Here is a 9824-nt window from a genome sequence, read left to right as displayed (position 1 = left end):
TTCTTTATCATCTATTCCAATCGTTGTGAGGATGTGCATTAGCTTATCATGAAGGACGGTATCAAAGGCTTTTTCATAGTCAATGAAACACATATATACATCTTTATGTACATCTCGGCACTTCTGTATTAATATTTGAATGCTTAGTAGAGCTTCCCTAGTTCCCATTCCTTCCTTAAAACTGAACTGAGTGGCTCCCATTGACAGTTCACACTTAGAGTATATACGTCTATGTATTACGCGCAGGAATATTTTTAATGCATGACTCATAATGCTTATAAGCCTAAATTCTTCGCATCTTTTGGCGTTGTTCTTTTTTGGTATAGTAATGAACCTTGATTTAAGCCAGTCTAACGGGTATTTTCCGGTATCATATACGTGATTAAAGAGTTTTACGAGTAGGTTTATATTATCTCCATCTATCAATTTCAGTACCTCTGAGGGAATTTCGTCAGGGCCTGATGCTTTATTCTCCTTAAGAGCGTTGAGTGCGTATTCTACCTCGTTCTTAGTTATCTGTGTCCCAGTCAGATTGATTTGTATTTCTTCATATGGGGTTCTTCCTTCATCATTAAATAATCTCATTACATAATTTTTCCATACCCTTTTCTTGTCTGATATCTCAAAAATGGCTTTATTATTTTCGTCAAGTAATATTGTTGTAGAAGTCTGCTTATAGACGCCAGCTGCTTCCTTTAGTTTTTTGTGAAGGTTAAAATGATCATGCAGGTTCTGTAGTGATTCAATTTCTTGGCATTTTTTATTAAGTAGATCGGTTTTTGCAGCCCTTGTAGCAGTTCGTATTTCCTTATTTATTTCCCAGTACATTTCGTAGTTGATATTTTTGTATCGGCTTCGCTGTTCCCGCAGTTCCTTTATTTCGTTCGTGATCCATTCTTCTTTTGAGGTTCTATCCGTATTTCCTAGACATTCCTTTGTGGTGGTGGTGATGTTTGTTTTGAGCTTATCCCATAAATTTTCCAAATCATCACTGTTTATTACCTCAAGTTTGTGATTAATTTGCGCTTTAATATCCCTTTTCACGTTTGGGTCTTTCATTTTTTGCAGATCAATTCTAGATTTCTTAATTTTTCGCCTTATAACTGCTAATTTAGTACGGAGATTAAGAACTAAAAGATTGTGGTCCGAGGGAACATCTGCTCCAGGACACGTTGTGCATTTTGTGACACATGAACAATAGTGTCTATTTATAAGTATGTAATCAATCTGGTTTCTTACAATATTTTCGCGATTGTCTTGCGGTGATCTCCAAGTATACAATCTTCTAGGATGCAGGTGAAATAGGGTATTTGTTATTTTAAGATGTTGTTCTTGGCAGAATTGCACCAGTCTGTCACCTCTTTCGTTTCGAACTCCGAGTCCATGTTTTCCAGTAATTCCTATTACTTCGTCCTTCCCAACTTTTGCATTGAAGTCTCCCTGTATGATGGTTAGTTCATGAGGTTTGGTCATTTTTATTAATTCATCAATTTCAGCATAAAATTCTTCAATTTCGTCCGAACTGGAGTCATGTGTAGGTGCGTAAACCTGTATTATATTTATATTAAGAGGTTTAGCATTGATTTTTATCATCATTGTTCTGTCTGACTTCGGGACATATCCCATTACACATTCGCCTATATGATTTTTAGTTATAATCGCCACCCCTTTTCTATGATGTCCTTCTCTATTTCCAGAATGGAACACTCTTGTGTTTTCTGATTTAAAATCTCCACATCCTGTCCACCATGTTTCACTCACTCCAAGTATATCTATATTTAATCTGTTCATTTCGCTTATGGTGTTATTCAGCTTTCCAGTTTCGTATAGACTTCTAATATTCCATGTTCCTATCTTCATTTTCTGTTTTGTTTTACCTCCGGGGATTCTTAGCACCCTCTTTGAGCCGGAGACTGAGGGCCGTGTGTTTTTTGTTGTTGTTTCCATATTGTATAATTTTCAAGGGAAGATACTTCAGTGGTTTCCCGTTGCCTTCTGAAGGGTTTATTGTTTTCCGTCGATATATTCAGCCGCTCCCATGGAGTACAGACGCTGTTTGCTGCCGCCAAATTTTGGTCAGACGCTGCCTTCTTCCTTTGTTTTTTTTTGGTTCACCCCGCATATTTTATTTTTGCGGTACCCATCATATCTGATGAGCGTTCCCCTATCCACCACCTGGGGAGGCGTCCGATGGGAGAAAAAAGTGGACAAAATAACTCCGCACGGCCAATAGAAGACCCCTAAACGTGGATTTTTTAAAGAATTTTTCGAGCCTCAACAAAACAACATTAAACGTGGATTTTTTAAAAAAAATTTTGATGGCCAGCAAAAGACGTAGAAACGTTGATTTTTTAAAGAATGTTTAGAGGCAAAAAAGAACAACCTTAAACGTGGATTTTTTAACGAATTTTTATAGGAGTCTCCAAAATTCTTTAAAAATCCACATTTACGTGGCCTAGGGTTTGCACTAAAAATTCTTTAAAAAATCCATGATTATGTGGCCTAGGGGTTTGCACTAAAAATTCTTTAAAAAATCCATGATTATGTGGCCTAGGGTCTCCTCTAAAAATTCTTTCAAAAATCCACGTATATGTGGCCTAGGATCTCCTCTAAAAATTCTTTAAAAAAATCCACGTTTATGTGGCCTAGGGTCTCATCTAATTTTTTTAAAAAATCCACAGTTATGTGGCCTACGGTCTTCTCTAAAAATTCTTTAAAAAATCCACGTTTATGTGGCCTAGGGTCTCCTCTAAAAATTCTTTAAAAAATCCACGTTTATGTGGCCTAGAGTCTCCTCTAAAAATCTTTAAAAAATCCACGTTTATGTGGCCTAGCGTCTCCACGTTTATCTGTATTAGGGTCTCCTCTAAAAAATCTTTAAAAAATCCACATTTATGTGGCCTAGGGTCTCCACGTTTATGTGGCCTAGGGTCTCCTTTAAACATACTTTAAAAAATCCACGTTTATATGGCCTAGCGTCTCCTATAAACATACTTTACAAAATCCACGTTTAGTTGGCCTAGGGTCTCCTTTAAACATACTTTAAAAAATCCAAGTTTATGTGGCCTAGGGTCTCCTTTAAACATATTTTAAAAAATCCACGTTTATGTGGCCTAGGGTCTCCTTTAAACATATTTTAAAAAATCCACGTTTATGTGGCCTAGGGTCTCCTATAAACATACTTTAAAAAATCCACGTTTAGTTGGCCTAGGGTCTCCTTTAAACATAATTTAAAAAATCCACGTTTATGTGGCCTAGGGTCTCCTTTAAATTTACTTTAAAAAATCCACGTTTATGTGGCCTAGGGTCTCCTTTAAACTTACTTTAAAAAATCCACGTTTATGTGGCCTAGGGTCTCCTTTAAACTTACTTTAAAAAATCCACGTTTATATGGCCTAGGGTCTCCTATAAACATACTTTAAAAAATCCACGTTTATGTGGCCTAGGGTCTCCTTTAAACATACTTTAAAAATCCACGTTTATGTGGCCTAGGGTCTACTCTGAAAATTCTTTAAAAAATCCACGTTTATGTGGCCTAGTGTCTACTCTAAAAATTCTTTAAAAAATCCACGTTTATGTGGCCTAGTGTCTACTCTAAAAATTCTTTAAAAATTCAGCGTTTATGTGGCCTAGGATCTCCTCTAAAATTTCTTTTGATAATCCACATTTAAGTGGCGTTAATGTGGCGAAGGGTCTCCTCTAAAAATTCTTTAAAAATCGACGTTTATGTAGCCAAGGATCTCCTCTACATTTTTTTTAATAATCCACGTTTAGGTGGCGTTAATGTGGCCTAAAGTCTCCTCTAAAAATTCTTTAAAAAATCCACGTTTATGTGGCCTAAAGTCTCCTCTAAAAATTCTTTAAAAAATCCACGTTTATGTGGCCTAAAGTCTCCTCTAAAAATTCTTTAAAAAATCCACGTTTATGTGGCCTAAAGTCTCCTCTAAAAATTCTTTAAAAAATCCACGTTTATGTGGCCTAAAGTCTCCTCTAAAAATTCTTTAAAAAATCCACGTTTATGTGGCCTAAAGTCTCCTCTAAAAATTCTTTAAAAAATCCACGTTTATGTGGCCTAAAGTCTCCTCTAAAAATTCTTTAAAAAATCCACGTTTATGTGGCCTAAAGTCTCCTCTAAAAATTCTTTAAAAAATCCACGTTTATGTGGCCTAAAGTCTCCTCTAAAAATTCTTTAAAAAATCCACGTTTATGTGGCCTAAAGTCTCCTCTAAAAATTCTTTCAAAAAATCCACGTTTATGTGGCCTAAAGTCTCCTCTAAAAATTCTTTAAAAAATCCACGTTTATGTGGCCTAAAGTCTCCTCTAAAAATTCTTTAAAAATCCACGTTTATGTGGCCTAAAGTCTCCTCTAAAAATTCTTTAAAAAATCCACGTTTATGTGGCCTAAAGTCTCCTCTAAAAATTCTTTAAAAAATCCACGTTTATGTGGCCTAGGGTCTCCTCTAAAAATTCTTTAGAAAATCCAAATTTTGTGAGAATTGCTTTTGCCACATCTTCAACAATTCAGGTTACAAATGATGCACTGCCTCATCCTCTCTACTTGTTCTGCTTCCTTTTTGTAAGTCGTCCACATATTCAACTTTTTTGTTGTTGTCATTCTTGTTGTTTGTGTGGATGAGGAGAGCAAGGAACGGCTAAACAATACAGGCTTGTTAAAATACCAGACAAAATAGAATATCCAATGAAAAAAAGCCAACAGAATTTTAACCAGTTTTTAATGCTTTTGTTGTTGTTCCTGTTTTGTTTTTTTTTTCTTTTTGTGTTTTCTTAAACCATGCACAAACAATAACAAGGTATTCCCATGCCGTTCATTGTTCGTGCGGAGGTATGGAATCATTGGAATCATTGTACCCCAAGTCGACTTGTTGTATCTATAAGATTTATAGCTTCGTATGCCTCCTGGCTGATACTTGAATACAATTGAGTTAACAAAGAAAGAGTTGAGAAACTTGGCCATCTCAGAGAGACAGATTGAGAATAAAGTGGGAGATCAAGCCATAATTGCTTCAGCCATATGTTCGAACATGTTGCAAGGTTTGATGTGATCGCCGCTTCAAAACCACCAAGTTGTATTGGAATTATGGCTTGGTTTTGGGTTTGTTTCTCTATTTTGCCGGACTCAAAACAGGTAATGGCCACAATTTGGTTGGTGGGTTTTCAGTTACTTTGAACGTTTAAGATGAAAAGGTGCAAATTCTTTCCGATACCGTGTTACATGCCGTCGCATTTTTACTAGATTTGTAAGACGCGCTTTTGGAAATTCTTAGCTGGATACGGTTTCGATACAGAATTCAATATTTTTTGTTCGTTCATCTTTAAGAAAGTAACGAGAAGAGTTTGGAGAATAGAAAACCATAAAAATAGTAAAAAGAAAATAATATTACAAAATCAGAATAAAAAGTCAAGAAATAGAATACCGCAAGCAATAAGTAAGAAGAAAATTAAGAAAAGTGGCAATAACACCTGAGAAGTAGAAGAAGAAGAAGTAAAAGAAAATAAGTTAACAAGACGAAAAATCAGTTAATGAGAATACATATTGTGAGAGTGTAATGGTGTGTGAAGTGGTTTGGGAGTAAATTTTCTACTCCATCTCCCTAGAAAAAAGAAATAGAATTGAAAATAATAAGAAAAATCTATCAGAAAAAATTATTAAAAAGTGGAAAGAAGTGTAACAAACGTTGAAAGAAAAATACAAACAGCTGAAATATTGGAATATTAAAAATGTGATGATAACATCACATTTCAACATCTACCTGGATTAACCTGAACACTTAAAGGATTATACAACACGTAAACAAGTTACCATTATCCCTATGTTTTACAACTTCTTACAGCCATTAGGAATGTATTCGAATTATTTTTAAAGACTTTTTAGAGGCAACCTTAAGACCCACAAACGTGAATTTTTTAACTAATTTTTGGAGAAGACCATAGGCCACATAAACGTGGGATTTTTTAAAGAATTTTTAGAGGAGACCCTAGGCCACATAAACGTGGATTTTTGGAAGAAATTTTCGAAGAGACCCTAGGCCACATAAACGTCATTTTTTAAAGAATTTTTAGAGGAGACCCTTGGCCACATAAACGTGGATTTTTTAAAGAATTTTTAGAGGAGACCCTTGGCCACATAAACGTGAATTTTTTAAAGAATTTTTAGAGGAGACCTTAGGCCACATAAACTTTGATTTTTTAAAGAATTTTTAGAGGAGACCTTAGGCCACATAAGTGTGGATTTTTTAAAGAATTTTTAGAGGAGACCTTAGGCCACATAAACGAGGATTTTTTAAAGAATTTTTAGAGGAGACCTTAGGCCACATAAACGTGGATTTTTTAAAGAATTTTTAGAGGAGACCCTAGGCCACTTAAACGTGGATTTTTTAAAGAAATTTTGGAAGAGACCCTAGGCCACATAAACGTGGATTTGTTAAAGAAATTTTAGAGGAGACCCTTGGCCACATAAACGTGGATTTTTTAAAGAATTTTTAGAGGAGACCCTTGGCCACATAAACGTGGATTTTTTAAAGAAATTTTAGAGGAGACCCTTGGCCACATAAACGTGGATTTTTTAAAGAATTTTTAGAGGAGACCCTTGGCCACATAAACGTGGATTTTTTAAAGAATTTTTAGAGGAGACCCTTGGCCACATAAACGTGGATTTTTTAAAGAATTTTTAGAGGAGACCCTTGGCCACATAAACGTGGATTTTTTAAAGAATTTTTAGAGGAGACCCTTGGCCACATAAACGTGGATTTTTTAAAGAATTTTTAGAGGAGACCCTTGGCCACATAAACGTGGATTTTTTAAAGAATTTTTAGAGGAGACCCTTGGCCACATAAACGTGAATTTTTTTAAAGAATTTTTAGAGGAGACCTTAGGCCACATAAACTTTGATTTTTTAAAGAATTTTTAGAGGAGACCTTAGGCCACATAAGTGTGGATTTTTTAAAGAATTTTTAGAGGAGACCTTAGGCCACATAAACGAGGATTTTTTAAAGAATTTTAAGAGGAGACCATAAGCCACATAAACGTGGATTTTTTAAAGAATTTTTAGAGGAGACCTTAGGCCACATAAACGTGGATTTTTTAAAGAATTTTAAGAGGAGACCATAAGCCACATAAACGTGGATTTTTTAAAGAATTTTTAGAGGAGACCTTAGGCAACATAAACTTGGATTTTTTAAAGAATTTTTAGAGGAGACCTTAGGCCACATAAACGTAGATTTTTTAAAGAATTTTTAGAGGAGACCTTAGGCCACATAAACGTGGATTTTTTAAAGAATTTTTAGAGGAGACCTTAGGCCACATAAACGTGGATTTTTTAAAGAATTTTAAGAGGAGACCTTAGGCCACATAAACTTGGATTTTTTAAAGAATTTTTAGAGGAGACCTTAGGCCACGCAAACGTGGATTTTTTAAAGAATTTTTAGAGTAGACTTTAGGCCACATAAACGTGAATTTTTTAAAGAATTTTTAGAGGAGACCTTAGGCCACATAAACGTGGATTTTTTAAAGAATTTTTAGAGGAGACCTTAGGCCACATAAACGTGGATTTTTTAAGAATTTTTAGAGGAGACCTTAGGCCACATATACGCGGATTTTTTAAAGAATTTTTAGAGGAGACCTTAGGCAACATAAACTTGGATTTTTTAAAGAATTTTTAGAGGAGACCTTAGGCCACATAAACGTGGATTTTTTAAAGAATTTTTAGAGGAGACCATAGGCCACATAAACGTGGATTTTTTAAAGAATTTTTAGAGGAGACCTTAGGCAACATAAACTTGGATTTTTTAAAGAATTTTTAGAGGAGACCTTAGGCCACATAAACGTGGATTTTTTAAAGAATTTTTCGAGGAGACCTTAGGCCACATAAACGTGGATTTTTTAAAGAATTTTTAGAGGAGACCTTAGGCCACATAAACGTGGATTTTTTAAAGAATTTTTAGAGGAGACCTTAGGCCACATAAACGTGGATTTTTTAAAGAATTTTTAGAGGAGACCTTAGGCCACATAAACGTGGATTTTTTAAAGAATTTTTAGAGGAGACCTTAGGCCACATAAACGTGGATTTTTTAAAGAATTTTTAGAGGAGACCTTAGGCCACATAAACGTGGATTTTTTAAAGAATTTTTAGAGGAGACCTTAGGCCACATAAACGTGGATTTTTTAAAGAATTTTTAGAGGAGACCTTAGGCCACATAAACGTGGATTTTTAAAGAATTTTTAGAGGAGACCTTAGGCCACATAAACGTGGATTTTTTAAAGAATTTTTAGAGGAGACCTTAGGCCACATAAACGTGGATTTTTTAAAGAATTTTTAGAGGAGACCTTAGGCCACATAAACGTGGATTTTTTAAAGAATTTTTAGAGGAGACCTTAGGCCACATAAACGTGGATTTTTTAAAGAATTTTTAGAGGAGACCTTAGGCCACATAAACGTGGATTTTTTAAAGAATTTTTAGAGGAGACCTTAGGCCACATAAACGTGGATTTTTTAAAGAATTTTTAGAGGAGACCTTAGGCCACATAAACGTGGATTTTTTAAAGAATTTTTAGAGGAGACCTTAGGCCACATAAACGTGGATTTTTTAAAGAATTTTTAGAGGAGACCTTAGGCCACATAAACGTGGATTTTTTAAAGAATTTTTAGAGGAGACCTTAGGCCACATAAACGTGGATTTTTTAAAGAATTTTTAGAGGAGACCTTAGGCCACATAAACGTGGATTTTTTAAAGAATTTTTAGAGGAGACCTTAGGCCACATAAACGTGGATTTTTTAAAGAATTTTTAGAGGAGACCTTAGGCCACATAAACGTGGATTTTTTAAAGAATTTTTAGAGGAGACCTTAGGCCACATAAACGTGGATTTTTTAAAGAATTTTTAGAGGAGACCTTAGGCCACATAAACGTGGATTTTTTAAAGAATTTTTAGAGGAGACCCTTGGCCACATAAACGTGATTTTTTAAAGAATTTTTAGAGGAGACCCTTGGCCACATAAACGTGATTTTTTAAAGAATTTTTAGAGGAGACCCTTGGCCACATAAACGTGATTTTTTAATGAATTTTTAAAAGAGATCCTTGGCCACATAAACGTGGATTTTTTAAAGAATTTTTAGAGGAGACCCTTGGCCACATAAACGTGGATTTTTTAAAGAATTTTTAGAGGAGACCTTAGGCCACATAAACGTGGATTTTTTAAAGAATTTTTAGAGGAGACCTTAGGCCACATAAACGTGGATTTTTTAAAGAATTTTTAGAGGAGACCTTAGGCCACATAAACGTGGATTTTTTAAAGAATTTTTAGAGGAGACCTTAGGCCACATAAACGTGGATTTTTTAAAGAATTTTTAGAGGAGACCTTAGGCCACATAAACGTGGATTTTTTAAAGAATTTTTAGAGGAGACCTTAGGCCACATAAACGTGGATTTTTTAAAGAATTTTTAGAGGAGACCTTAGGCCACATAAACGTGGATTTTTTAAAGAATTTTTAGAGGAGACCTTAGGCCACATAAACGTGGATTTTTTAAAGAATTTTTGGAATAGACGTTAGGCCACATAAACGTGGATTTTTTAAAGAATTTTTAGAGGAGACCTTAGGCCACATGGTTTCTTTTAAAGAATTGTAGATTTTTAAAGAATTTTTAGGTGCCAGCAAAAACCTCGAGGATTTTTTAAAGAATTTTTGAGGCCAGCAAAGGGCTCGTGTATTTTCTTCAAAGAATTTTGGATTTTTTATAGAATTTTTAGAAGCAATTAAAAGGCTCCTGGATTTTTTAAAGAATTTTTTTGAGGCTAGCAAAAAACTCG

At 34.7% G+C, this 9824-nt stretch overlaps 1 protein-coding gene across 9 annotated transcripts in view; it reads left to right on the top strand.

Moving 5' to 3' along the window:
- The first annotated feature begins 5175 nt into the window (after positions 1-5175).
- The window catches only part of LOC141393821 (uncharacterized), a 501342-nt gene continuing 496693 nt past the window's right edge, over positions 5176-9824 (top strand). For 4 of the 9 annotated variants that reach the window (XM_073967338.1, XM_073967337.1, XM_073967329.1 and 1 more), the window contains exon 1: positions 5178-5808. The gene's annotated coding sequence lies outside the window, so the exon portion shown is untranslated. Of the gene's footprint in view, positions 5809-9824 lie in introns of all 9 variants that reach the window. The other 5 variants (XM_073967334.1, XM_073967332.1, XM_073967333.1 and 2 more) reach the window with 5 other exon arrangements.

The sequence above is a fragment of the Musca autumnalis genome, unplaced genomic scaffold (assembly GCF_047663935.1).
Source record: "Musca autumnalis isolate F117 unplaced genomic scaffold, ASM4766393v1 scaffold_2, whole genome shotgun sequence".
Lineage (NCBI taxonomy): Eukaryota > Metazoa > Arthropoda > Insecta > Diptera > Muscidae > Musca > Musca autumnalis.
This window is presented reverse-complemented; position numbering and strand designations above follow the sequence as displayed.